General features: G+C 43.8%; 1 protein-coding gene across 2 annotated transcripts in view; it reads left to right on the forward strand.

Annotated features, from left to right (window-relative positions):
* Positions 1-27,528, forward strand: part of DTL (denticleless E3 ubiquitin protein ligase homolog) — a 240,656-nt gene that overhangs the window by 61,327 nt on the left and 151,801 nt on the right. For both annotated transcript variants that reach the window (XM_012459602.3, XM_012459605.3), the window contains exon 2: positions 20,539-20,665. The gene's annotated coding sequence lies outside the window, so the exon portion shown is untranslated. The remainder of the gene's footprint in view (positions 1-20,538; positions 20,666-27,528) is intronic.

A 27,528-nucleotide genomic window follows, 5' to 3' on the forward strand; every position in this document is an offset into this window, starting at 1 on the left:
TCTTGGAAATTCCTGATGAACCCTGGCAAATCTTAACTCACTGGCTCTGCTCTCTCTAGACTTTGAACTGCCACCTGTTAAATTGCAATTGTAGTTATCATTTCAACAGACTCTCATGAAGTTTTCAACTTATGACTTCCTGGTGATAACTTTGGAATCAACCTAATTTAATCAATAAACTGTGTACTAATCACCTTTTGGATGAGTTATTGTTATTAGGTATTCAATTACCAAATACTTTTGTTTTGAAGTTCCATACTATGAAATTATATAACTTCTAAGAAGTCTCCTGCTAATTATTTTCTTTATCTCTGGATGTGGATTAAGAGCTTTATTGTCAGTAAATAATGTTTCTTTTTCCTTCTTCTTTCAATTTCCAAGTATATAATACATTGTTATTAATTGTAGTCCCATGGTATACAATAGATCTCTTAGACTTATTCCTCTTGTCTAACTTAAATCTGTGTCCTTTGGCCAACATTTCCCCAATCCTCCTACCCCTGGCCTCCAATAACCACCATTTAACTCTGTTTCCATGAGTCTGACTTTTCCACACTTCATGTATAAGTGAAATCATGTGGTATTTATCTTTCTGTGCCTGGTTTATTTCACTTAACATAATTTCCTCTGGGTTCATCTATGATGTTGCGGATGACAATATTTCCTTCTTTTTAAAGGCTGAATAATATTCCACTGTGTATGTAGATCACATTTTCTTGATCCAAGCATAATATTTCTAGACTTGGCTATCTTATTCTTTGGCTAATTTCCTCCTGCCCCATTATTCATTCATTCATTCATTTATTTTAATTTTATTATTATTATTATTTTGTGATGGAGTCTTGCTCTGTTGCCCAGGCTAGAGTGCCATGAGGTGATCTCGGCTCAGTGCAACCTCCACCTCCTGGTTTCAAGCAATGCTCCTGCCTCAGCCTCCCAAGTAGCTGGGATTACAGGCCCCCCCCCCACCACACCTGGCTAATTTTTATATTTTTAGAAGAGATGGGTTTCACCATGTGGGCCAGGCTGGTCATGATCTCCTGGCCTCATGTGATCCACCTGCCTCAGTCTCCCAAAGTACTGAGATTACAGGAATGAACCACCATGCCTGGCCTATTTATTGCTTTAAATGGTATACTAGGCCACGTGTGGTGTCTCACACCTGTAATCCCAGCATTTTGGGAGGCTGAGGTGGACAGATCACAGGAGGCCAGGAGTTCATGACCAGCCTGGCCTACATGGTTAAAACCCCACCTACCAAAAATACAAAAATTAGCCAGGCATGGTGGTGGGCATCTGTAATCCTAGCAACTTGGGAGGCTGAGGCAGGAGAATCTCTTGAACCCAGGAGTGGGATGTTGCAGTGAACCAAGGTTAGGCCACTGCACTCCAGCCCCAACAGAGCAAGCCCTGTCTCAAAAACACCAAATAAATAAATAAAAATTAAGTGGTACTCTCCATCTTAGACCCTAGCTACTAGAACCAGAGATTGGCCTTGACCCCAAGATGGACATTCATAGGTGCCCCAAGTCCTAGGAAATGGTCTGATATGAGAGTATCAACCACATCACATTTCCCTGTACTATGCCTGGTCAACCAATTAGACAAGTTTTCAAAGATTCTGAATGTGAGCCATAGATAGGAAGAGATACAGATTGAGGGATAAAAAGATTGTAAGTTCAACCATATTAAATATAACCACTCTGTTAATCAAAACACCAGATAGATAGTAAAAAGACAAGCCACAAAGTGAGAGAACATATTTGCAACATTATGTAAAAGATCAATTATTACATAAAAGAATTCCTACAAATTAACATTAAAAGGTTAGATAACCCAAGAGCTCTCTCTAAAAGTTTTGAAGTTTTGAAGTACTCTCCAAAAGTTTACAAATGACAAACTTTGAGTTTGGCATTTATAGTAAAGTACTCTCTAAAACTCATCAATTGTACTCCTGAGAATATATCGTAGAGAAATCTGTGCACAGGTGCAACCAGAAGTACGTACAAGAATGTTCACATACATTTTGGCCAGAGAAAACCTAGAAACAACCTAAACATCTGTCAATGAAGAACAGATAAATAACTATGTTATACTCTTACAATGGAATACTATGAAAATAAATGAGCAGTAGCTACATGCAACAACATGGTTAATCCCAGTGGGCAGGAAGTGGTAAGAGTATGGAATAGTATGTCCATGGTCCCTCTTGACTGATGGCTTCACTTCTGAGAGGTTCTTCATTTATTATCCCCTCTTGGAACATACAAAGTGAGTATTGGATTAAGCCCTCTTAGGAGCTATGCAGATTTCACAGCTTGGTCTTGCTAATGCAGACATGGTGGGCCAAGTGCTTTTTTTTTTTGGCACAGAGTCTCGCTCTTTTGCCAGGCGCCAGGCAGGAGGGAAATGGCGCGATCTCAGCTCACTGCAACCTCTGCCTCCCGGCTTCAAGCAATTCTCCTGCCTCAGCCTCCTGAGTAGCTGAGACTACAGGCGCGCGCCACCATGCCCAGCTAATTTTTGTATTTTAGTAGAGATGGGGTTTCACTGTGTTGGCCAGGATGGTCTCGATCTCTTGACCTCATGATCCGCCTGCCTCAGCCTCCCAAAGTGCTGGGATTACAGGCGTGAGCCACCACGCCCAGCTGCCCAGGTGCTTTTTAAGGCTTAAATACTTAAAGACTTTTTCATTGATGAGGCTTGCAATTTATTTGACAATCAGTTCCCTCAAAAACTGAGAAAGTCAGTTCCCTCAAAAACTGAGAAAGTTTCAGTCAGTTCCATGGACCAGTCACCACTCCCCAGGTTCTTTCCTGGGTATAGTTGTTGTTGTTGTTGTTCTTCTTCTTCTTCTTCTTCTTTCTCTTCCTCTTCCTCTTCTTCATTATTATTATCAGAGATGGGGTCTCATTCTGCCACCCAGGCTACTGTGCAATTACGCAATCATACATAGCTCATGGCAGCCTTGAACTCTTGGACTCAAGTGCCTGGTTATAGTTCTCATAGCTGCTTTATTTCTTTGTTTTCTTGATAAACCAGTGATTGATTCTCTCTCTCATTTTAATGGTGGCTACCTTGAGTCTGTCTGAAATAATTGGCTTCAATGCAGATCCTTAGCTTAGTCTCATCTTTGCCCCACATGGTGCTCTTAGTTTGACTGAGATGTTTTAATGGGCCTTTGAAAAATGCTTTGAGCAACTATAGTTAATATCTTCTTATTTGGGCTACATAAGCAATTGACTTTTTAAACTCTGTAAAGATCTACATTACCCTATTTTTGGACAATTTCTTCTATCTGACCAATTTTTGCCTGCACTCTTTGGTGTAATACCTTGCTAAAAAGCAGGAAGGAGGCCCTAAGCTGCACATACCAACCATGTGGTTTTATGCAACTGCTTACTCTAAAGCTAAAGGCTTAGTAGACAAGTGCTCGTCCTTCCCTTCAATTTATTGCCAAACTTTTTTTGCCTCAACATAAAAAGGACAAGTACACAATATCAATTTTCTTATTTCTCAACTGCTGAGATAATGCCACACATTTCAGATTTTGGTAATAGCAATGCTATATTTTCTATATTAATTTCTATATTAGTTAGCATAATGTTCGGTTTCTCTAACAAAGAGACCCACCAATCATTTCGTACCTTGAAGAAATAAAAGAGGCTGGGCACAGTGGCTCATACCTGTAATCCCAGCACTTTGGGAGGCTGAGGCTGGCAGATCACTTGAGGCCAGGAGTTCAAGAGCAGCCTGGGCAACATGGCAAAACCTTGTCTCTACTAAAAATACAAAAATTAGCTGAGTGTGGTGGTGTGCGCCTATAGTCCCAGCTATTTGGGCGGCTGACATAGGAGGATGGCTTGAACCTACTAGGTCAAGGCTACAGTGAGCCAAAATGGCACCACTGCAGTCCAGCCTGGGTGACAAAATGAGACCCTGTCTCAAAAAAAAAAGATAAAAGTTTAGTTCTTTCTCACATAACAGTTCAAGGTGAGCATTCTAAGCAGTGGGTGGCTCTGTTCTACCTAATCATTCAGGGATCTAAGTTTTTTCCATCTTGTTGCTCCTGTATTCCCTAGGCCTTGCTGTTGTCTACATAGTCCTGGTTGAATCATTGCTGTGTCTCAGTCTCAGTGTGTGGAAATGGGGAAGAGACTGAGGAGGAAACACATTCAGGCATAGTCCTGAAAGTGGCACACAGCACTTATGCTCACATTCCTTTGGAGGACATTTATGCACTTGGCCATATCTAACTATAAGGAAGGCTAGGACATGTGACTGGGATGAAGAGGAGAACAGGTTTTGGTGAGCAGTTAGAGCTATATTACCCAAAAATGTTCAATCTCAAGCCTTTAAGTTACTTTGCTGCTTTGAGGATAGAATGAGACTCAGAATATTGACCATAAAGTCAGAGCTACATAGAAGACCAGAAATATAAGAGACAGCTCTCCTGTCATGTATATCATCTACAAAAAGTCAAGCAATTTCACATCTTTTTTTATTTTTTTTTTTGAGACGGAGTCTTGCTCTGTTGCCCAGGCAGGATTGCAGGGCCATAATCTCAGCTCACTGCAAACTCTGCCTCCCAGTTCAAGTGATTCTCCTGCCTTAGCCTCCCAAGTAGCTGGAACTGCAAGTGCCCACCACCACGCCCGGCTAATTTTTGTATTTTTACTAAAGATGGGGTTTCACCATATTAGCCAAGCTGGTCTCCGACTCCTGACCTTGTAACCCATCCGCCTTGGCCTCCCAAAGTGCTGGGATTACAGGTGTGAGCCACTGTGCCTGGCCATCACATCTTTTTTAATGACTAAAGTAATATATTTACTTTTCTTTTAAAATTTCCCATGTTGGCTATGTGTTCATTATCCGTTGATTCAATGTGAAAAGGGGGATTTTGATTTTAACTTCGTTTTTTTTTTTTACAGCATTATTGAGGTAGAATTGACAAATAGGAATTGCATATATTCAAGTTGTACAACATGATGTTTTGATATATGTATATATTGTAAAATGATTACCACGTCTAGGTTAAGTAAGGTATACATCACCTCACATCGTTACCTTTGTGCATGTCTGTATATGTGGTGATACTTAAGACCTACTTTCAGATGGTGACTCACGCCTGTAATCCTAGCACTTTGGGAAGTCAAGTCAGGCAGATCACTTGAGGTCAGGAGTTCAAGACCATCCAAGCCATCATGGTGAAACCCCATCTCTACTAAAAAATACAAAAATTAGCTGGGTATGGTGGTACACACTGTCAGTCCAGCTACTCGGGAGGCTGAGGCATGAAAATTGTTTGAACCTGGGAGGTGGAGGCTGCAGTAAGCCAAGATCATGTCACTGCACTCAGCCTGGGCGACGGAGCAAGACCCTGTCAAAAAAAAAAAAAAGCTACTTTCCTAACACATTTCAAGTATATAATCTATTATTAACTATAGTCACCATGTTGTACATTAGGTCTCCAGAACTTACTCATCTTACAACTACAAATTAGTTCCCTTTGACACTTCCCCATTTCTCTCACACTCTAACTTCTATAACCACCCCTCCACTCTCTGTTAATATGAGTTCAACATTTTTTAGATTTCACATGTAAGTGCAACCATGCAGTCAGTATTGGTCTTCCTGTGTCTGGCTTACTTCATTTAGCATAATATCCTCAAGTTTCATACATGTTTTTGCAAATGGCAGGATTTCCTTCTTTTTAAAGTCTAAAAAAAAATTTATCAATTTTACTATATCTTGCTGAAACAGTGGGTAATTGAGATCTTAAACAATTTTTAGCAAACCAGACATGGGGAAAAGAAATTAATTGTGTGGGACCTCTAATAACGAATTTAAAGTATATAAAATTTCATGTTTATGCTCTTTAATAAAAAGAAGAGGCCAGGTGCAGTGGCTCACATCTATAATCCCAGCACTTTGGGAGGCCAAGGCAGGTGGATCACAAGGTCAGGAGTTTGAGACCAGCCTGGCCAATATGGTGAAACCCCATCTCTACTAAAAATACAAAAATTAGCCGGGCGTGGTGGTGTGCACCTGTAATCCCAGTTACTTGGGAGGCTGAGGCAGAAAAATTGCTTGAACCCGCGAGGTGGAAGTTGCAGCGAGCTGAAATCGTGCCACTGCACTCCAGCCTGGGCAAGTGAGACTCCGTAGAAGAAGAAGGAGAAGGAGAAGGAGAAAGGAAAGCCCAGCACAGTGCCTGGCATAAAGTAGTCACTTAAATGTCAGTTCCCCTCCCTGTGAATTCCCTTTCAGCATGTTTATTCCTCTCCTGGGGCTGACCTGGCTTACCTAAGAGCAGGTGATGTAATCCAGGATGGCAGAGGGAGCTGCTGCTGCCCAGAGAGCCCAGAGCAAAGTTGGTGGCAGCAATGTAATGTCAAGAGTTGCCTGGTAAAATGGCAAGTGCCACTACTGGGGAGCAGCACCCTGAACACCAAGAGGTGGTGGCGACCTGCATAACCCACGCACAGCCTTCTCCTCACTCATAAAGGTGTCTCCCAGCTGGCTCTCCTCTTCTCACCCCTCTCTCCTCTAAAAGCCTCATCATATAGCCTCAAGGCCACCATCACTGGCTTGTTGTGGGAAGGTAACAGCCTATAAGGGCTACAGCAGTAGGGAGGGCAGATGTTATGTAGCCCCCACCCCAGGAGCTCACCCATGGCACGTGTGCACCTGCTGCCTGACTGGTGGGGACAGGGGTGATCTCCCAGGAGGCACTTCACTTCTTGTTTACTCCGTTCAGGCAGGTCAGAAAGTGGAGGAATGTGATGTGAGAGATTTTCCTAAGCTCAATCAGGATGATTAAATAGATGTCTTTATTTCTGGATGTTTGAGTAAATTCCTGCCTGGGTTGCCTAAGCCAAAGGTCACTCCTGTTGAGTCTAAAGCCTCATGTTGAAGTATGTCCACTGTCAAGATGTGAGCAGCCATAAGGAGAGAAAGTAAAGGACAGAGCAGCAAGGACATTGCTATTTGGGAAGCTCCCTGGGAAAGAATAAGCATGAAGATTATTATGTTGAACTCTAAAACAAAACACGCAGAAAACACACACACACACACACACACACACACAGGTTGACACCAGCTGTATGTGAAGCCTCATGCTAGGTATGAAAAGGCAAGTAAAGGAAGCCCTTGTTCTACAGTCCTTCAGTTGCACCAAGAAACAGGGAAGACAAAGTTATCCTAAAAGAAATGTTAGTGAAGTAAAGCATAGCATGTTCCATATGTCAGAGGGAAGAGACAGTGAATGAAATGAATCTGGGAAAAAATGAGTTTGTTTAATCATTCATTTATTCTTTCAATCATTCACTCTACAGAGATTTATTAAGTACCAAGTATGTGCCATCCACTCTGATAGGGTCTAGAGACATGTCACCAACTGGGCACAGACCTTGCCCTTCAGGGGCCCCAGAGTAGAAGTGAGAGATGGGTGACTGCACAAGTAGAAGCAGGAATGTGTCATCAGGGCTATCATAGATGTGGGGACAAGGTTCAGGGTAAAGCCAACCAGGCAGGATTCTGTGGGCAGAGGCCAGGAGGAAGCTTGTGAGAAGTGGCAGTGGTGGCAGTTCTGACAGGCAGATGTGTGGCGAGCAGGTGCAGGTCTGGGGTGGTGGGAGGTGAAGGTGGGAGCTAGTGCTGGGAGCTGCCAGAGGCTTAGGAAGCCAAGCTCCTAAAGGAATTGCTCCTGCTGCATGCTATTAAAATGCGGGAAGCAACAGTGTTGCAGGACAGATGCCCACTGTTCTAGGGAGAACGTGATGTTGGAGATAGATAGGTGTGTGACCAGTCAACTCTGGGAACTAGTTTCATTGCTGCTGGCCAGTCCCTGTGCTCATCAGAGCAGCTGGTTCTTGAGCTGGCAACACCTAATCAGCATAGGGGCCACCTCAATGAAGCAGAGAGAGCACTGTCCCATGAGACCTCCTTCTAGGAAATGTAACTTTAAAACTCCATGGAGCAGTCAGAAAAGAGACAGGAGCTCCTCATGGACTCTGCATAGGTACAAACTTGTGTTGGAATACTGGCTCCTTATTTAACAGATGGACAAAGGACTTGTATTAATAAGAGTTTATTGGTTGCAAGTCATAGACACTCAAGCTGACAGACGTAATAAGAAGCAATTTAGGGAGGGACAGCGGTGGGTGGGGAGTTGGGGAGGGATAACATGGGGAGAAATGCCAGATATAGGTGCTGGGGAGGAAGGCAGCAAACCACACTGCCATGTGTGTACCTATGCAACAATCTTACATGTTCTTCACATGTACCGCAAAACCTAAAATGCAATTTAAAAAAAAAGAAATCAAACAGGTAGCCCTGAAAAGCGCCACTTCAGCACCCTCCAAAAGGAGGGGTAGGAGAAATGGCAGGTTTACACCACAGAGAAGGGTATTTCATGCTTTCATTTAGGAAAAAAGAGTGCAGGGAAAAGGCTCAGTAGGTACCCAACCAACTCTGTATCCTAGTTGGAGCATTTAAGGTAAATAAACAGCTCAAACTTTACATCTGGAAAAAAAAAAAAAAGAATCAGTTTATTATAAAGATATAGGGCTGTCTCTTCACTGGAGGGCAGGAAGGCCCCAGATCCCAGGAAGAACCAGAAACAGGAAGTGGGCAGCCACCCACAGGGCAGCAAGTGGTGCCTCTCTCTGTCTCTGTATCTCTCTGTACATCTGCTTCCTCTCTCTCTCTCCCTCTCTCTCTCTCCTCCCATCTTCCTCTGTCTCAGCATAGCAGAATATGATCATCCAGTGCCCTTGCTTCAAATTATAGCTCCCATCCCAAGGCATGCCTAGATCTCTCTTGGGACACAATTCCAGATGTGTGCCTTCTCGGGGGGAGGGGCTCTGACTCAGCCAAGGACAGACAGCAAGGTTCACACCGAATGGAGGGTGCTAGGAGCAACCACTATGAGCAAGGGGCAGTGAAGAGGGCTCTTGTGAGTTAGGCAGACACCCCAAAAGCCATCAGCCATAGTTCTTCATATCTCTGGCCCCTGGTCCTTGTAGATAATGATTACTGCTTTACTTGGCTATCGAACTGATTTGATGAGATAATGTATGTAAAACAACTGCTACCCAGTGGGCCCTCAGTAAATGGAAGTGATTGTACTTATTATAGTAGTTAATAAAGGTGTCTGTGATCTGTTTAGGAAAGCCCAGCTCAGGAGACTGGCATGTGCCTTCTTTCCTCCACCAAAGCTGTTCACATTAACACACAGATGCGCAGCAGGGCCTCTCTTCTTCTCAGTCCCCACCCCTCTCATCTCTTGGTTACGACTTAAAACTCCTGCCTCCTCATGCCCCAAGCTTTCTTTGCTATTACAAATCAATCATGTACTCTTTCAGCCCTTGCTACCCCCATAGGTACTCATCTGTAATGACTATATTTAGGAATAGTATTATATGGTGATTAGATGTCTTTCCTCTCAAAGTCTAAGACTGTGAACTGAGAGACCTTTCTGAACATCCGGGACATTGCCACACATCTCATGTTTACCTGGTCATATTTGTTGATTCATCATGTTTTCACAGGAAGAGCAATTTCCATTTATAGCCTCATAAAAGGAATCTTAGAAACTCATTTATTTAGTGTCACTGCCTTTAGCCAGGATAAGATTTCAGCTTCCTAAATAAATGACCGTGCATTTTATTTGTACTCCCCCATAAGCCTATGGTCATACAATCTGAGATCGGAAAGGGACTTGGAAGGTCTTCTGGGCCAGGTACCTCCCAGAGTGGGATTCTGCTATCCACACCCCCTACAACATGGGCATCTGGTCTGCAGAAGAACAGGGAGTTGTGGCTTTACTGGGTAGTCCATTCCATCTTTGTTCTTTTTTTTTGTTTTGAGACAGAGTTTCACTCTTGCCACCCTGGCTGGAGTGCAATGGCGCAATCTCAGCTCACTGCAACCTCTGCCTCCCGGGTTCAAGCGATTCTCCTGCCTCAGCCTCCCAAGTAGCTGGGATTACAGGCATGCGCCACCACACCCGGCAAATTTTTGTATTTTTAGTAGAGACAGGGTTTCACCATGTTGCCCAGGCTAGTCTCAAACTCCCGACCTCAGGTGATCCACCCATCTTGGCCTCCCAAAGTGCTGGGATTATAGGCATGAGCCACCATGCCCGGCCTGTTCTTTTACAATATGGCATGTTCTTCTTCGTATGAAAGAGATACCAACTCTGCCTCTGTGTCATTGGCATTCAATGTTCCTAATTCTGTAGGACCAGAACTACTGCCTCTTCCCCGTGGCAGCTGTTCCCCCACACAGAGTGAGGGTGTGTTCATGATATCATGTCCCCTCTAAGTCTCCTTCTATTCCTCCTAGTTGTCCTTAAGTCCTTCTCCACAAGACAGTTTACAGACCTTTGTCTCCCCTTTCACACTTTGACATGTTATGTTTGCCTTTGTGAATCTTAGAGCTCAGAATTTAGCACTGCACACACACTCCAGCATGCTCTGATGGGGATGTGGGGGTGGGAGTAGGACCTTCTTTGTTCTAGAGGTAGCTACTGTGTTTTTAGTAATGCTGCGTAAATTTGAGCTAGCTTTTTATTTTATTTTTGGTAGAACAATCTCAATTTTGGTTCATATTGTTTTAAAATCCTCATTTTTTTTTCCATTATGGAAAATTCAGGGGGAGAAAAAGTAAAACATGCAAAGATAAAGAAGAGAAGAACAACAATATTGTAACCTTATCTCTTCAAGATAAGTATTGTTTACAATTTGGTATATATTCTTCCAGGCACTTACTATGCATACACACATTTTCTCTCTCTCTGTCTCTCTCTCTCTCTCTCTCTCTCTCTCTCTCTCACACACACACACACACACACATGAACACACACATACACATACACACACACAAAAGTGGGATTAAACATCTGTGATAAATTAAAAATGACTTCTAATCCTTTGCTGCTCCCCTCACTGAAAGGTGGGATCTGTTTCCACTCCCTGTGTATCCAGGCTGGGCCTGAGACTGGTCTTTACCAATAGAATGTAGTGGAAGTAACACTGGGTAGCTTCCAAGGCTGGGCCTTGAGAGACTGCAGCTTCTGCCTTCACCTCTCGGAGCCCAGCCACCATGTGAGGAGGCCTCACTAGTCACGTGAAGAGGGGAAGAGAACTGAAGCCTGTGGCAAGAACGCCAGCAGAGCTCCCAGGTGGTCCCAGTACCAAATGTGAGCTGCCCCAGAGCCCCAGTCAGTACCAAGTGATACAGACAAATCCACAGAATCATGGGAAGTAGTAAATTGTCATTTTAAGTCACTAAATTTTGGGGGTAGTTTGTTAAAACAGTAATTGATAACTGAAAAAACTGCACAGAAAAACAGTATTATATCATGCTTACTATGTGCTAGGCAGCTATAATTTAAAAATACATATTAACTCACATAGCCTTTATATTAACCTGATGCAGTAAGTACTATGATTATATATCATTATCCCCACTTTACAGATGAGGAACCTGAGATGCGAGTGAGCAAGCAATGGGGCTGGGATTTGAACTTGGGCAGTCCATTAGGATCCATGCTCCAAACCATCTGTGCTCAAAACTATCATATCCCACTGTCTCTCTGCTGCTTCCTCTCATTTAAAATAACACGAACAACTTTAATGTCAATAAATATTAACCTACAATGTGATACTTCATGGTACATGTTGAAATCTTAATTTGAGCATCCAAAGTACTAGCAATTTCTTCTAGTTTGGGGATTATGTTCAGTGGATTACAGCCTGTTAATATCTTTAAGTGTTGGTAATTTTTTTTTTTCAAGATGAAATTTCACTCTTGTTGCCCTGCCTGGAGTGCAATGGTGCAATCTCGGCTCACCGCAACCTCCACCTCCTGGGCTCAAGTGATTCTCCTGCCTCAGTCTCCCAAGTAGCTGGGATTACAGGCATGTACCACCATGCCCACCTAATTTTGTATTTTTAGTAGAGATGGGGTTTCACCATGTTGGTCAGGGTGGTCTTGGACTCCTGACTTCAGGTGATGCACCTGCCTCGGCCTCCCAAAGTGCTGGAATTACAGGAGTGAGCCACTATACCTAGCCTTTTTTTGATGGGTTAAAGTTTTTGAATAAGACAGAACTCAGGAATGAGCTCCTGCATACCCACCTGAGATCACTGAGAGCAACATCATTCAGTGATACTCTTTAAATACCGATTGTTTAAAAATCTAGTATCTGACCAGTGTTCTATGATCTTAGCCATTTGTTCCCAAGTGCAGTGTGAGAGACAGGTCACATAAGAATAACCTGGTACTTATTAAAAAAAGTACAGACTCACAGGCCTTGTCCCAGACCCCCCAGTGATAGCATTGCTGAAAATGGATCCCGGAATCTGTATTCTAACCTCCCTCCATGTGATTCTGATGATAGCTAGGTTTGGGAACAATTGATCTAATCTCCATTTCTCCTTCTTATCCATATCAATGGCTTTATCAAATCCTGTGCCAAATTCAAAGTGCACTAAGGGAATCCTCTGGTGACCGTTTGAGAAATGTCCTGGCTCTGCTCTTCACCAGCTATATGATTTTATCTCTGGACATTTTTTTATCTATAAAATGAGTAGGTTGGATTAATCATTGCAGTGGATGGGTGGATGCCATGGTGCTGTGGTGAGCTCACATATCCCTTCTTCAAGATCCAGTCACTCATTCCCTCAACTGTTGGAGTGTTGGTTGGCTACTGACAGTTCTCAGGTTTCCTCTAGGGGTGAAGCCTGTGTCCTTTGGGCCAGCTCTGAAGAGTCGTCCCATGGAGTTGGCCTGAGACCTCTGTTGCATCTGCACCACAGTTCAATCCATCCCTCTGCCTTTCCACTCTCTTCACTCCCTCATAGGTGTGGGTCCCAAGGGCACTCCACAATAAGCTTCCTGCACACAACCTCCATCTCAGTAGCTTCCTAGGAAATGCACTATCACAATGACTGTTGACACAGTGACCTTTTGCTTCTGACTTGGATTGAACTGACAGCAAAGATGGCTCTTAGGACCCTTTCAACCATCTTGGGCTCGTTGTTGAGCTTAAAGAGCCTTCTTCTCTTCAGTCTCCTCCCATTCATTCTTCATTCATTGAGCAAATGTATTATACTCATACTATGTGCCAGGTCCTGAGCTTAGCTGAATATTCAGAGACTTGCCTGTGTCTCCAGTAGTGGAAAAGAACAAGCGCTTAGGAGCTGAATGGCTCCTCTTTCTCTTTGTGATTTGTTAGCACTTCGCTGTTTCCCAAGCTGTGGGACTAGTTCATCTTTTTCTGAACTTTATTGCCCTGGTCACGATTTGCAAGGCCCCTCTCTGTAGTGACTTTAACCTTCCTGGCACCATTCTTAGGGGTTTGTGTCTTTCTATTCCTTTCTTAGCTTCCAGGTTCCTCCTTCCAACTCAGCCAACATCAACATTTCATCCATTTAGGATACTCCATCATACTCTATACTTTATCTTGCCTGATACAGTTGTGGGGTATCAGGCAAGATAAAGCACACAGAGTCTCTCTGCATGATGGAGAGCATTTTACAGCATGAGGAGATGTTTTCTGCCCTGGCTATGTACTGAAATCCTCCATAGAGCCTGAAATGTGAGTGTAGGGGTTGGGGGCGGGCTGATGACTGTATGCTTCGGTTTAAGTTCCACCAGTGATTTTGATGCACATTCAAATGTGGAAACCATTGACAAAGGACAAAAGACGAACAGGAGAAGAGAAATAAAATACTCTGTGAGCTAAAGACATAGGCACATTTTAAGCTCTCTTTAGTGTGAATAACTAAGGGCCAACTTAAGAGAATAATTAAATCGCCTATCTTTTTCAAGGTACCCAAAACCCTAATGTCAAGTCCCTTTTTTCTTCCTGGAAAAGATGTATGTGACTTCAATTACATTACTTTTCTTACCTAACAATCTAAACACACACTGAAGATTTCACACACACACACACACACACACACATACACACACACTTCATGAATTATCTCTGCCTGCTTGCATGCTGAAGTCAGATTCTGAGTAATGTCTTTTATTCTTTAACCTCTGAATAATCACTCTGGCCCTGGTCTGCTCTTTATTATCCAGGAAAACAATCTGATCAGGCCTTGGATGATGGATTCATAGCAGCCCAAATCTCCAGAGTGCTGTGTAAACCAGACTATTAATTTATTCCGTGGGGATATTCTGTGAGAGTTCTAGTTCTCCTTGTTAATAATTGAGTAGCCTTGAGCAAGTTGCTTAATCTCTCTAGGTCTCTAAGATGATTATGATCACTGAGCATCACCCATTACAAAGTATTTCCTTCTTTGTGGCGGCTCTCTTTAAAATGCCAGTTGAGTGTTCTCAGAAAGTTGCTTTGGTGGGCATAACATTAAAGAAAATGGGTAAGAATGAGAACAGTGAATTTAAGGAACATTTCATTCAGTCCATGGGACATCAGAGTGAACAGCTGTGACTTTTGTCTGCTCAGCACCTCTTCCACTCTTCAGTGGACAGAACTTCCTTTCATAGGGGAACAGGTCCTTTCTTCTTCCACATGGTTGTGGGCGGCTGCTGATTAAAGGACCTTGGCCTCCTCCTCTTGGGCCACAGGAGTGGGCATGTGACCCTGACTTAATCATAATAACAACCTACTCACCTGGCCACAATGATTGATCTGGGAATTCATCCAAGGATCAATCCGAAGAGAGAGAGAGAGAGAGAGAGAGAGAGAAAAGAAAGAGAAAGAGAAGGAAGGAAGGAAACCAGGAATTTTTCTAAATTAAGCTTATAAGGAAAAGTATCTTTCCTTTCTGGTCAAGGAGCTTTATCAATGTGACCCTATGTGCCACATGAGAAGGCTGGGAGGACAAGGCCACCAGCCAGAGGGAAGAAGAAATGAGGCAGCAAGAGACAGAGATGGAAACAAGGAAAGGGTCTGTGGTGTCGAGTTCCAGGTCTGACTCTCCTGGCGTCATCTGGCAATTATCCTTTTAATTCCTCAGGCTACCCCAGGGTTTTCCCAAAAAGTCACCCTCTCTTTTTTTTCTCACTTAGGCCAGTTTGTTTTAGAATTTCTACCACTTGCAACTCAGTCTTGATGAACAGAAACACTCTGACAGTTTTCCTCTCAGCTATACTTTAAAAAAAAAAATTTGCCCCAAATTTGAGGTTCTATGTCCTCTTGTCACCTGGCCCTTGCCAGCAGCCAGACTTGTCTTGCTTTCTGCAAGCTGCACCTTGTTCACCCATGCCAGGCCAAACAGTGACTCTCCTGTGATTCTTCACCTCCCCTTTTCAGATCTTCACTTCCCCACTTCCTGCCCTCCCCCCGTGTTTGTAAGATCTCATTTTTATAATAAATACCTTAGTCCATAATACTCAGTGGTTCTGCTCCCGTGGTTCAGCCCTGACAAATGTAAATGCTATTGGGTATTGGGTGGGCCCTGACAAAGAAACTTCCTTCTTCTTCTCCTTTTTTTAGTCAGAGTTTCAGTCTTGTCACCCAGGCTGGAGTGAGCACAATCTGGCTCACTACAACTTCCACCTCCTGGGTTTAAGCGATTCTCCTGCCTCAGCCTCCCCAGTAGCTAGGATTACAGGTGTATGTCACCATGCTTGGCTAATTTTTTTGTGTTTTTAGTAGAGAAGGGGTTTCACTATGCATGTTAGCCATGCTGATCTCGAACTCAACTCAGGTGATCTGCCTGCCTTGGCCTCCCAAAGTGCTGGGATTACAGGCCTGAACAACCGTGTCCGGCCAAAGCTTCCTGCTTCCGTTCTTTGCTTCCTGCCCACACCGCCTCCATTTCTCCGTCCACCCCTCCTCTCCGGTTACCATATCGCCATCTTTCCTCATCCTCTCCCTGCGTCAGCAGGAAGGTCTGATGCAGCCCCTTGTCCCTTTAACCACTGTGCTATTTGCAGTCCCAAGCCACTCTTCTCTCTGACCTCTGTCTGGTTCACTTTTGCGCTATTTCCTGCCCCTCATTCCCAGTCACAAGTCTGTGTCTGGCAGGCAGCCTGAAAATTTAACACGGGCTGGCACCCAGCAAAGGCAAATGCCGAGATGCCCTGCCCAGAGCTTCCCACTCATTATTTCCAGTTAGAAAATGTCACTAGGGAAGAAAACAAATACCTTCAAAGATAACTCAGTGGGGACTGTGTGTTTGTTGCCTGGAATAGATGCCAAATAAATATTTTATCAAAGGAATTTACATAGTAAAAACTATTTGAGTTGAAAATTATCCAGGAATGCTTTCAAAATGAACATGGTGGGTTTTTTTGTTGTTGTGTTTTGTTTTGTTTTTGTAGCATGCATGGATTTGAAATTTCCCCTGGGAGCTGGCTCTGTTTTTGATGAGCTCAAGGTCTCTTCCAACTCTGTGATGTTGGCTTCAAGGCCAGAGCTTCTGATCCCGGCCCAGCCATTGCTCAATGTGAGTCAGCTGACCTCTCTAGACTTTGCCTTGTCTAACTGGATCAATGAAATAAACAGAGAAAAAAAAATCAAAATCATTGTATCTTAGGTTTGGAAGCAACCTTACCAGGTTATCCCTAATTAAGGAAGCTGGCTGTTGTGTGTCTCCATCCAACCCCTCTGGCTTCACTTGACCCGCCACTTAGCTGGGACCCCGTGGGCATACAGTATTGTCTCCTCTCTGAAGGCAGATGCTGGGTATGGTGACTCAGCCTCTGTCCAAGAATTGGGACAAGTGTCTAACAGCAGAATTTCCTTCATGTAGAATTAGACACCCTAAATCTTAAAAAGGCATTGTTACCAGGTTGACATGGGACATGAATAGTGAAGTATTTACCAGTTTCTTGGTAAGAAGGAAATTGAAAGCGCATATCAAATCATGTATCACATCAGATCATACATCAATATTTAGTTGGGTAAATTTATGATTAAGCAATGTAATTATCTTCTAGTCCTGCAGATTTATTCTTACCTCCTTCTTTTGTTATCTACATACATTCCTCAATTGTGTAACCCTTCTGTTCATTTGGACTGGGTGGATTCTACCAGGCCATGGAAATCAAGGCCAGGTGTCCTTGACCAGGCAAGCTGAGTGAGCAGCAGCCCTTACCAGAATTTGGTTTGACAATGTTTACTTGGTTCTGCTGTATATCACACTTTTCTCACATCTGTCCTCAGAACCTCCTGAAGCACAGGGGCAGCCCAGAGGAGCCCTGACTGCAGCCCAGAGAGAAAAATGACTTGCTTCAGTCTGTGGCGAAGCTGGTACCTGAAGCCGATATCCCTGACTCCCGTTTATATGTTTCAATGTTTCTTTCATATACATATGATGTATTTTTACCTATGGCTAGTGCTGCTTTCAAGAGGGCTGGAGGCCTTAGCCACCCCCTCTTAATCTCCGTCAGCATCCCATGCCCCCCAACACACACCCCTCCTTCTTTGTCATGAGCATCTGGTGTTTTCTTAGTTCAGGTAAAGTCCTGTGAAAACACAACAATCCAGGTCCCCAAGCCTGCCCGTTCCTAAGTAAATGAAGCCCCTGTGTCCTTCCTAGGTGGAAATTCTGGGGTCATCTGCATCTGTGCCTATCTCTTCCATGAGACTGTCCACTCCCTCCAAAGGGTAGGAAATAGACTTCTTTCTCTCTGACACCCCCAAAAGATTAATGAGGGCTCTGCACACTTGCGATGAATATTTGTTACTGTGCCTGCTGCTGCAGTGGCCAGCTGTTTGGTCCCAGTTAAGAAGGCTTGTGCCTGTGTGTTTGGAAGTAGGCATTACTTGCGTTTCATCTCTGATGTAGGCAAGTAGTCAAAAGAGAAGATGGATTTTAATTTTTAATGTCTCATGTCACTTTCCCACTGTATATATTACGGACTCCCACCTTAGACTGCGGGTTCCTCAAGCAAAGCAATCACATATCAAGCATGTAGTTGCTCCCCAGTAAGTGGTTGCCAGGTGAATGACTGAGCATCTGAATACTGCTCCTGATCGCACCTAATTAAAGGGAACACACCTCATCTGAAAAGGTGACTCGACAGTCAGCCATACTGTCACTTAACAGGGAGTCATCACATGATGCTTTTTGCTGCAGAAGGAGATAAAATAAATGGATCTGCCACACAACGTAAAACACGAGGGCAATCATCGCACACCTCCATGCCTTCTGCCTGTCACACGTTAGTGACTTAAAGATACACTTACAAGAAAGGATAGTACATACTTTAGAATTGCAGCGGGTTATCTGCTCAGCTGCTCTTCTCTGGGGCCAGTACAACCTCCCCCACCCTTCTGATGCACACACCCCTAGATAGTTCCAGGCAGTCATCGTTTGTGCTGTGACCTGCCCAGATTCCTCTCCCAGGAATTTGGAATTTTGGACACAGAGGCACAAAGAAAGGGGGCTGTCTGGGGAGGCAGGCTCATTATGGTAGCCTTCTGGAGGGAAGCCCACCACCACCTGCTGCTGCAGACCAAGATCAGCAACAGCAATTGCCCATTCTGGGCACAACACAAACAAACACAACATGGAAATAGACTCTAGTAAAACACACACACACACACACACACACACACACACACACAGATGGAATCAGAAAGCTTGCTAGTCCTCATGAATAAAGATATAGAATTTGGACGTCAGTTAAATATTTTTTCTCCATTGCTCTCTGCACTTCTGTGGTATCCTCATGGCTTGTATTTTACTTAATATTTCCAACATTTCTAGAAACCCATGAGTGGACCCATGGAGGGCAAGAATGTGCCTTTTTCACCTTTGTACATCTCACTGGCCTAGCCCACCCCTCACCTCCACGGGCATTTGATGGACACCAATGTAGCTGAATTAAGTTTGATTGACTAGGACAAAAATAATGAATTTGCATGTTTCTAGGGTAAACAATATTAAAACTATTAAACTCAAATTTAATCATTTATCCTTCTTCACATCCAGATATGATTTAGGAACCAGGCAGCCATTAGATAAGTGACTGTGCTTTTTACAAAAGGGAGGAAACAAAGATGAGAGGGAAGTTCCTCTGGTGTATTTCCCATTTCTTCCTTGTCCCAACTCCTGTCCCTTGCCTCTCTTTAGCGCCCTTTCTCTGCCCTTAGCCTCCCTCACCACCTCATGTCCCCCACTCCAGGGCTGTGTGCTGTCTGGGGCCCCATGGCAGACAACATGAGTTGTGTCTTACTATGGTAGGACAGGGCACAGAGGGAAACTGGGCGCTGCCATTCTGGAAGCATCACCGAGCAGACTCTCACCAGAGCCCAGCTGCCATTCTGAGCTTTAGAACCAAAGTACATGGCTGAGGAAAGAGCCACAAACCAGCAGGCATCAGAAACGGGTCCCCAAGACGGTCCCCAAGATGGTGAGCTTGGAGAACAACAAGCAACCCTAAGGAGTCCTTTGGCCATTGTTTAGGGCTGAGTAGCCTCCTTGTCAGAAGGGCTTTTTATTTTTTTTAATTTAATTTAATTTTTTTTGGAGACAGAGTCTCGCTCCATCACCAGGCGCCAGGCTGGAGTGCAGTGGTGTGATCTCAGCTCACTGCAACCCCTGCCTCCCGGGTTCAAGCAATTCTCCTGCCTCAGCCTCCTCAGGAGCTGGGACTACAGGTGCTCACCAGAACGCTCGGCTAATTTTTTGTATTTTTAGTGGAGAGGGGGTTTCTCCATGTTGGCCAGGCTGGTCTCAAACTCCTGACCTTAAGTGTTCCACGCGCCTTGGCCTCACAAAGTGCTGGGATTAAAGGCATGAGCCACCACACCCAACCGGAAGGGGCTTTTTATAGTGATTTACTGATCACTGAATTTGCCACCTAAAAACATTCCAGAGGTATGGGTGATGATTTTGGTGAGATGGGGAGAGGTTCTGAGTCAAGAGCAGCAGTCTTATGTTCAGAGCAGTCAGGACTGTCACTCCAGCACCAGGTGTCACCCAGCCGCTCCTTCCTGTCCTGCCCTCCTGGCTGCCTTACCCCAGAAGGCAGCTGTGGGGTATTGCCTGAGATGTGGCTGTGGATGCAGCTGAAGACCACGGACATTCAAATGCCTTCCCTGCTGGCAGCTCAGAAAGTACTGGACAAAGGAGAGGCAGATGTTACCAGACACATTTTTTAGAAATCTGTAAACCTGTATTTGCTTACATGCTACACTAAATATTGTATACAATGAAGGGGGCCTTGCACTTTGAGGGGCTTCCATTCACGTTTCAGAATGTTAGTGACAAGAAAATGTATTCTTATATTCTCTTCTCTTCCCATGCCTATAATGTATCTTGGAAAGTAAGGAATTGAGGTGTTTTAATACTGCAGACCTATTAAAAATAATTGAAATACATCTTTTGATTATTTTCTTTTGTTTAATTTTTTTTTTTTTTTTGAGACAAGGTCTTGCTCTTTGACCCAGGCTGGAGTGCAGTGGTGCAATTTCAGCTCACTGCAACCTTGATCTCCTGGGCTCAAGCAATCCTCCCGCCTTAGCCTCCTGAGCATCTGGGATTACAGGAGTTCACCACCACATCTGGCTAATTTTTTTTTTCTTTCTTTCTTTTTTTGTAGAGACGGGACCTCAATATGTTGCTCAGGCTGGTCTCATACTCCTAGGCTCAAGAGATCTCCCTTCCTTGGCCTCCCAAAGTTCTGAGATTATAGGCACGAACCACTGCACCTGGCCTATTTTCTTGGCGTAAGTAATACATGTACCATTTAGAAAGAAGAACCCTATTGATATTTCTATAGACATTCTTACATATGTGCCTTTACATGAAAATATATAGTTTAAAAAATAGATTATATCATAACCATAATGTTTTGAAACTTTATTTTACTCAAAAATATATCATGAATATAGTTCAATAACAGTCAACAGATGTACATCATCATCATCAATCTTAATATTACATAGTTTTCTATTTTATGGAGTTAGTATAATTTGGTCAATTTTCATTGTAAGACTTTAGATTGTTTCTAATTTTTGTCTAAATAAACCACATTTGATATGTATATATATATTTTTTGAGACGGAATCTTGCGTTGTTGCCCAGGATGGAGTGCAATGGCGCGGTCTCAGCTCATTGCAAACTCCACCTCCCAGATTCAAGCGATTCTCCTGCTTCAGCCTCCCGAGTAGCTGGGATTACAGGAGTGTGCCACCAGGCCTGGCTAACTTTTTTTTTTTTTTTTTTTTTTTGAGGCAGAGTCTTGCTCTGTCACCAGACACCAGGCTGGAGTGCAATGGCGTGATCCTGGCTCACTGCAACCTCTGCCTCCCGGGTTCAAGCAATTCTCCTGCCTCAGCCTCCCGAGTAGCTGGGACTACAGGCATGCGCCACCATGCCCAGCTAATTTTTGTATTTTTTTTAGTAGAGATGGGGTTTCACCACGTTGGCCAGGATGGTCTTGATCTCTTGACCTCCTGATCTGCCTGCCTCGGCCTCCCAAAGTGCTGGGATTACAGGCATGAGCCACCTTGCCTTGCCGAATTTTTATATTTTTAATAGAGATGGGATTTCACCATGTTGGCCAGGCTGGTCTCGATCTCTTGACTTCGTGATTTGCCCGCCTTGGCCTCCCAAAGTGCTGGGATTACAGGCGTGAGCCACCATGCCTGGTCAATAAATATATTTTTATAATACTTCTGTTTTCTTGTCTGATCACTGTTTTAGGAAAATTTCTTAGAAGTATAATCTTTACATGATTTTTAACTCATAGCCACTCTTTCATCTAGAAAAACTCTACCAATTTATACTTCACCTCATCCCCAACAGGAATGGTATAAAAGCCTATTTAAAATAATTTAAAATTTGTTTTTATTAAATATTAAATACATAAAATATTTCTAATAAAGAATACTCAAACATCTGTGAACCCATCATCTAGCTTAAGAGCTAGAATATCACTAGTCTTCTAGAAGCTCCACTGTGCCCTCCGACCCCATCCCTGCACTCCTCCTCCCCAGAAGAAGAATCCACGTTCCTAAACTGTGTCTCTACCAATTCCTTGCTTTTAGTTAGTTTCGCCACATATGCTTGTATCCTTTAACAATATGTGCCTTTATTCTGCATATTTTTCCTTTATATAAATTAAATTTTATATGTATTCTTTTATAACTTGCTTTTAAAAACTGTAAATGAAGTATGTCACACATACAGAGAAGTGCATGTATCTTAAGTGTTCAACCTTGGTGGATTTTCCAAGTGAGCACACGCCTGGATCAAGACTCAAAACATTACTAGCACCCCAGAAACCCTCGACTCCCTCCAAGTTACTGTCTGTCTCTGAAAAGAACCACTATTCTGACTTCTAACACCGTACAATTTGTATAAATGGAATTAGGGTGACTGACTTCACATATTCAACTTTATGTTTATGCCTCTTGCTACACGTAGATACAATTCACTCATTTTTACCACTGTATAGTGCTCTATTATACAAATATGTAATTTATATATCTATTTATCTATCAATGGATATTTGGGTTTCTTCTAGCATTTAGTCTTATAAACAGGGGTGTTCTAAGCATTCTCTTATGTGTTTTCTTATGCCCAGATGCAAAGGTTTCTCTAGGAGAAACTAGGAATGGAATTGCAGAGTTATAGAATATAATTATTGTTCGCTTTAGAAGTAATTTCCAACATGAACTCACCACTTACCACTAAAAAAAAAATTGCCAATCTAATAGGTAAAAATTAAATTCATTGCTTAAATTTGCATCTTTAAATTATATTTATTTCATTATTACTTTTTTTTTTTTTGAGAAAAGGTCATGCTCTGTTGCCTGTGTAGTGCAGTGGCTATTCACAGGTGATTTTTGTGCATTACAGCTTTTAACACCTGAGCTTAAGCAATTCCTCCCATCTCAGCCTCCTGAGTAGCTGGGACCATGGGCAGGCCCACTGCACATAACTACATTATTACTTTTTTTTTTTTTTTAGCTGTTCATTAGCCATTTGTATTTTTTCTTTTGTGGATTCTCTGTGTGCTTGGTCTGATTTTCTGTGCTGGTTACTGGTCTTTTTCTTAATGATTTGTAAATACTTTTATATATTAAAGCTATTACTCTGACATATATTATGAATGCTGCAAATATATTCCCTATTATTTTTCTATCTTGTAGTTTGGCTTATCATGCTTTTTACCATTTAAAGTTTTATTTCTTTCCCCTGGGATGTGCAAACTCCAGAAAAAAATGGGGCCAGTGCTCCCCCATTTCAAGTTTTAAATTAAAATTTTTGTGCAATTAGTGCCTTCACTCTTTTTTTTCTTACAGGCTCTGCCCTTTGTGCTGTTCGAAGCAGTTTTAAACATGCTTTTCTAGTACAGGATGATGCATTTGTTAAGATGACTTTTTATTTTTCATATTCATAGAGCAACTGGTTTTCCCAAGTTACTGTCCAGAGATAGCAATGGCTGGGTCAGGGTGTGACCCAGATGACATTTCTGCTATGCAGATTTTAGAAGCAAAAGTGATGATGCAGCTTCCATTATCTGGAGATCTGTTTTCATCACACAGAGAATGAGAAGTGAATTGAGTTGTGTGCTAAGGCCAGTTCTTTGCTTCTTATGCAAAGGATGTGAAAATAATGGTCCTTTCTCCCTAGAACCCAGCAGGTAGGCTGGGCTCATTACAACAGGGAAATTTCGCCAAAGCAAGAACACCTGAGGGACAAAACTGGCCTGCCAAACCAACCAAATGAACTCTCCAGCAATTGCCTGGCATGGGCTCCCCTCCCACAGGGGTTGCTGATTGCTCAGGCTTTTATAATTCTTGAGCCCTGTTCCAAGGAGCTTTTGTGGTTTAAATCAATATGCTTCTGGGAATAAGTGCCCTTATTATTTCCTCGTTCACATTATTTGCTGTGCTCTTATACTACCCTGACATAATGCTCTTTGTGCTGCAGTACAATAACAGTCCTTTCAGGAATCTCTAAGAGCTTTCTAATTAGAACCTACAACCTCACAACAGATGGAGAACATGAAGCCCAGAGACAGGGATGATGAAGCTTCACCTTGGTCACAAAGGAGCCAAGCTTCAGTGCCCAGGTTACGTTTCTTATCTAGCAGTGATTGCAGAATTATAAGTCTGCTTCAGTGCATGGCAGGGAATGCTGGATCCTTTGCAGTATGGCTTAGGGGCACCTGCTGTTGAGTTGAGGACTGAGAACTAGCCTATGCCATTTCTAGCCACACCCAGGAATTGGTTGGTAAATAGCTCTTATGTTTACAACCAGTTCTCAGTGACAAGGCTCAGACCAGAAACTGCATGAAGGCTAGGTCATTTGAAACCAAATTTTGCATTCGATAGTTAAACTTTCTTGATTGCCTACCATGTGCTAGCCACCATATTGAACACCAATAAAGCAAAGACGAACCCCCAAACCCTCCCTTTAAATATTACAGTCTAGAAGAAGAGACAGATATGTAAGCAGAAAGTTATAAAGTTGTAAGAAGCCAAGTGCTTTACTAGAGACCAGAACAGAAGGCAAGGGTAGTCCTCAGCCCCGGGACCTTCAGGGTATTCTTCCTGCTTCCTGGAGAGGAGGACTTTTGACTTGGGTAAATCTTAGGAGACAGGCTGGAGTTTGCTGGGCAGAGCTGGAGAAGTGCATTGCATGCTGAGAGCCAAGCACAGAGAAAGGCAATGTACAGGGGTTCAGGGAGCAACGAGAAAGTCAGCATGTCCAAAGTGGCCATGGTCATCCCACTGTTCTTTCTCTTGTCTATTGTTACAGCAAAAATCTCTCTTTCTATGCTCAATATTTTATTTCAGATGTTGAAAAGGCTGAACATTGGTTCTGTCTTTGTCTTGTTGCTTTAACCTTCCATTTCTCCTCAGGGCCTTGTGGGTGCGTCTGAGGGGGAAGATCATGTATTTCCTGAAAAAAAAGCACAAAGATGAATATCCCACTGCAGTATGAAGACACAAGGGCAGTTCAGGGAATTTAGGGCAGGAACCCAGCTGGGCCTTCTTTTACCATCTTTAGAGCAGAAAACATGGCCTTGGAAAGCTTCCAAGGTTACCTCCCACCCAGTGGGAGGTCCTGTGGTCCAAAACTTGTTGCAGAATCCATAGATGAAAAGACATGGGGGCTAGGGGTGTGAGGGGAAAACACAAGCTAACAGACGGCCCATGCAAGAGCAGAAGCCTCGGATGCGAGCTTCATAGCTGGCTCTGGAATTGGGTTGGACTGCAGTGGTGGGAAACTGAAGGCCACCTCTGGCTTCCTTTTTTTTTTTTTTGAGATGGAGTCTTGCTCTGTTGCCCAGGCTGGAGTGCAGCGGCAAGATCTTAGCTCACTGCAACCTCTGCCTCCCGGGTTCAAGCAATTCTCCTACCTCAGCCTCCCAAGTAGCTGGGATTACAGGCATCCGCCACCACACCCAATGAATTTTTGTATTTTTAGTAGAAACTGGGTCTCACCATATTGGCCAGGATGGTCTCAAACTCCTGACCTCAGATGATCCACCTGCCTCCCAAAGTGCTGAGATTATAGATGTGAGCCACCGCACCCAGCCTCTTTGTGTTTCTTTTCCCTGATGTCTTCCTTGCTCACTCCACATTCCACAGGGTCTTCCAGGTTTCATATACCTCCTTAGTCAATGCAAATAATGTGTGCCCTGCTCAAGTCTCCTTCAGTGCCACTTTGCCACCTCAGCTAGATCTTGGCACCATGGACACTCACTGAGTACCCTAACATAGGTGACAACATCTGGAAGCTTCCTGGGGGCAGGGACTCTGTACCTCCTACACATGTACATAATGCCTTGCACATAGTAGATATTCCAGGAAAAAGAAGGGCCAAGAGAGAGGAAGGATGAACAGGAAAGAACCTAGCTAGAAACTACAACCCCAGACATCCAAAGCAACAACATATTCTAAATTCTGACCAAGAGGAGGCTGCTGCTGGAGGAGGGTGAGAATAACTAGGAGGAAAGAGATAGATAAGTACTCTTAAAAAAAAAAAAACTTTCTTGCAAATTTTAGTCACTGCCCACTCCCTCCTACCTCAGCCCTCAGTTCAGAGCCTCAGCTGCACTCAAGAACCACAGTGGGCCTCTGTGATACTAGCAGGCCCTGCTCCAACCCCTCCACTGCTCAGAGATCAGACATCTTGCCTCTCTGCCTCGCTCTCTCCGAGGTGAACATCTGGGATGACCAGCAGGCAGATCAGCCAGGACTGCTTCACACCAGGGTGACAAGCAGGGCTGGAGGCCATGGGGCAGTGGAGGGAGCTAGCTGCTCCTGACAGGACATGGTAACATTAGCCTCAATTTGTCCACAGTGACTCCAACCTGAGGGCCATGCAGCTTGACTGCTTCACACAGATGGAATGGGAAATGGGCTATGGAGGAATCCTGAGTGTTATGCCTGGCTGGCGATCAGAACAGGGAAGGATTAACAGGTTTTTCAGGGATGGAGGGAAGAGTGTTCAGGCAGAGGGAAAATATGAGCAAAGCCACAGGGGTAAGAATGTGCAAACTGAGCTCATGGAATGCCCAGGGTGCCAGTTTTACTGCTGGCTGGGATATACACAGAGGGCTGCAGAAAAGAGAGGCCTGGCTGCTAGGTCTGTGTCTAATTATGGAGGATCTTCAATGATAAACTGAAGAATGTGCTGTATTGGGAATCCAGTGGGAATAAAGTTTTGTTTTGTTTGTTTGTTTTAACTAGAAGAGTGAATTGCAGCTGGGCGTGGTGGCACACATCTGTAATCCCAGCACTTTGGGAGGCCAAGGTGGGTGGATTGCTTGAGCCCAAAAGTTGGAGACCAGCCTGTGCAACATGGTGAAACCCTGCCTCTACAAAAAAATACAAAACATAAGCCAGACGTGGTGGCACATGCCTGTAATCCCAGCTATTCAGGAAGCTGAGGTGGGAGGATCCTTGAACCCAGGAGGTCAGAGCTGCAGTGAGCTATGATCGTGCCACTGCACTCCAGCCTGGGCAACAGAGTAAGACTCTGTCTAGATTAGAAAAAAAAAAAAAAAAAAGAGTGAATTGGGAAGCAATGGTAAGAAAAAATTCACTCAGGGGAGATCAAAACTAGCAGCAAAGAAATTAGGAAGTGAAAGCAATATTCCAGGAAGACATAATGAGGTTGTGAACTAGGATGATGGTAGTGGGAACAGAAATAAAGCACACTGTGAAGAACAGCACCCCCTTCCCCAAAAGTAGGACAGCTCCTCTCCCTGCCTGAACACCTATCTCACAGAAACATGCACACACACACTTAGGAGGTGAGAGAAAACACAGCCTCTTCACATCACTCTCTTCCCAGCTGTCAACCCCAGCCCTCCCCCACTCCACACCCACCACTTCTCCATGCACCCTTCTCCTGTTCCCTCCATCCCATTCTGGGCAATGGCTGGAGGCACCCGCTCTAAGGACAGAGAGTCACACAAAGGTTATTTATATCTGTGGCTGCACTCCCTGAGCCCTTAGTCTCAAGGGCATGTGTTTGGTGGGGAGCTGGGCCACACCCCATCTCCCAGGCAAAGCCCTCCTGCTGGGAAGTCTGCAGCGGTGGCCTCCATGAGATCTTGCTGCTG

The sequence above is a fragment of the Aotus nancymaae genome, unplaced genomic scaffold (assembly GCF_030222135.1).
Source record: "Aotus nancymaae isolate 86718 unplaced genomic scaffold, 86718_ANA_hifiasm-v0.15.2.pri h1tg000032l_0, whole genome shotgun sequence".
NCBI classification, from domain to species: Eukaryota; Metazoa; Chordata; class Mammalia; order Primates; family Aotidae; genus Aotus; species Aotus nancymaae.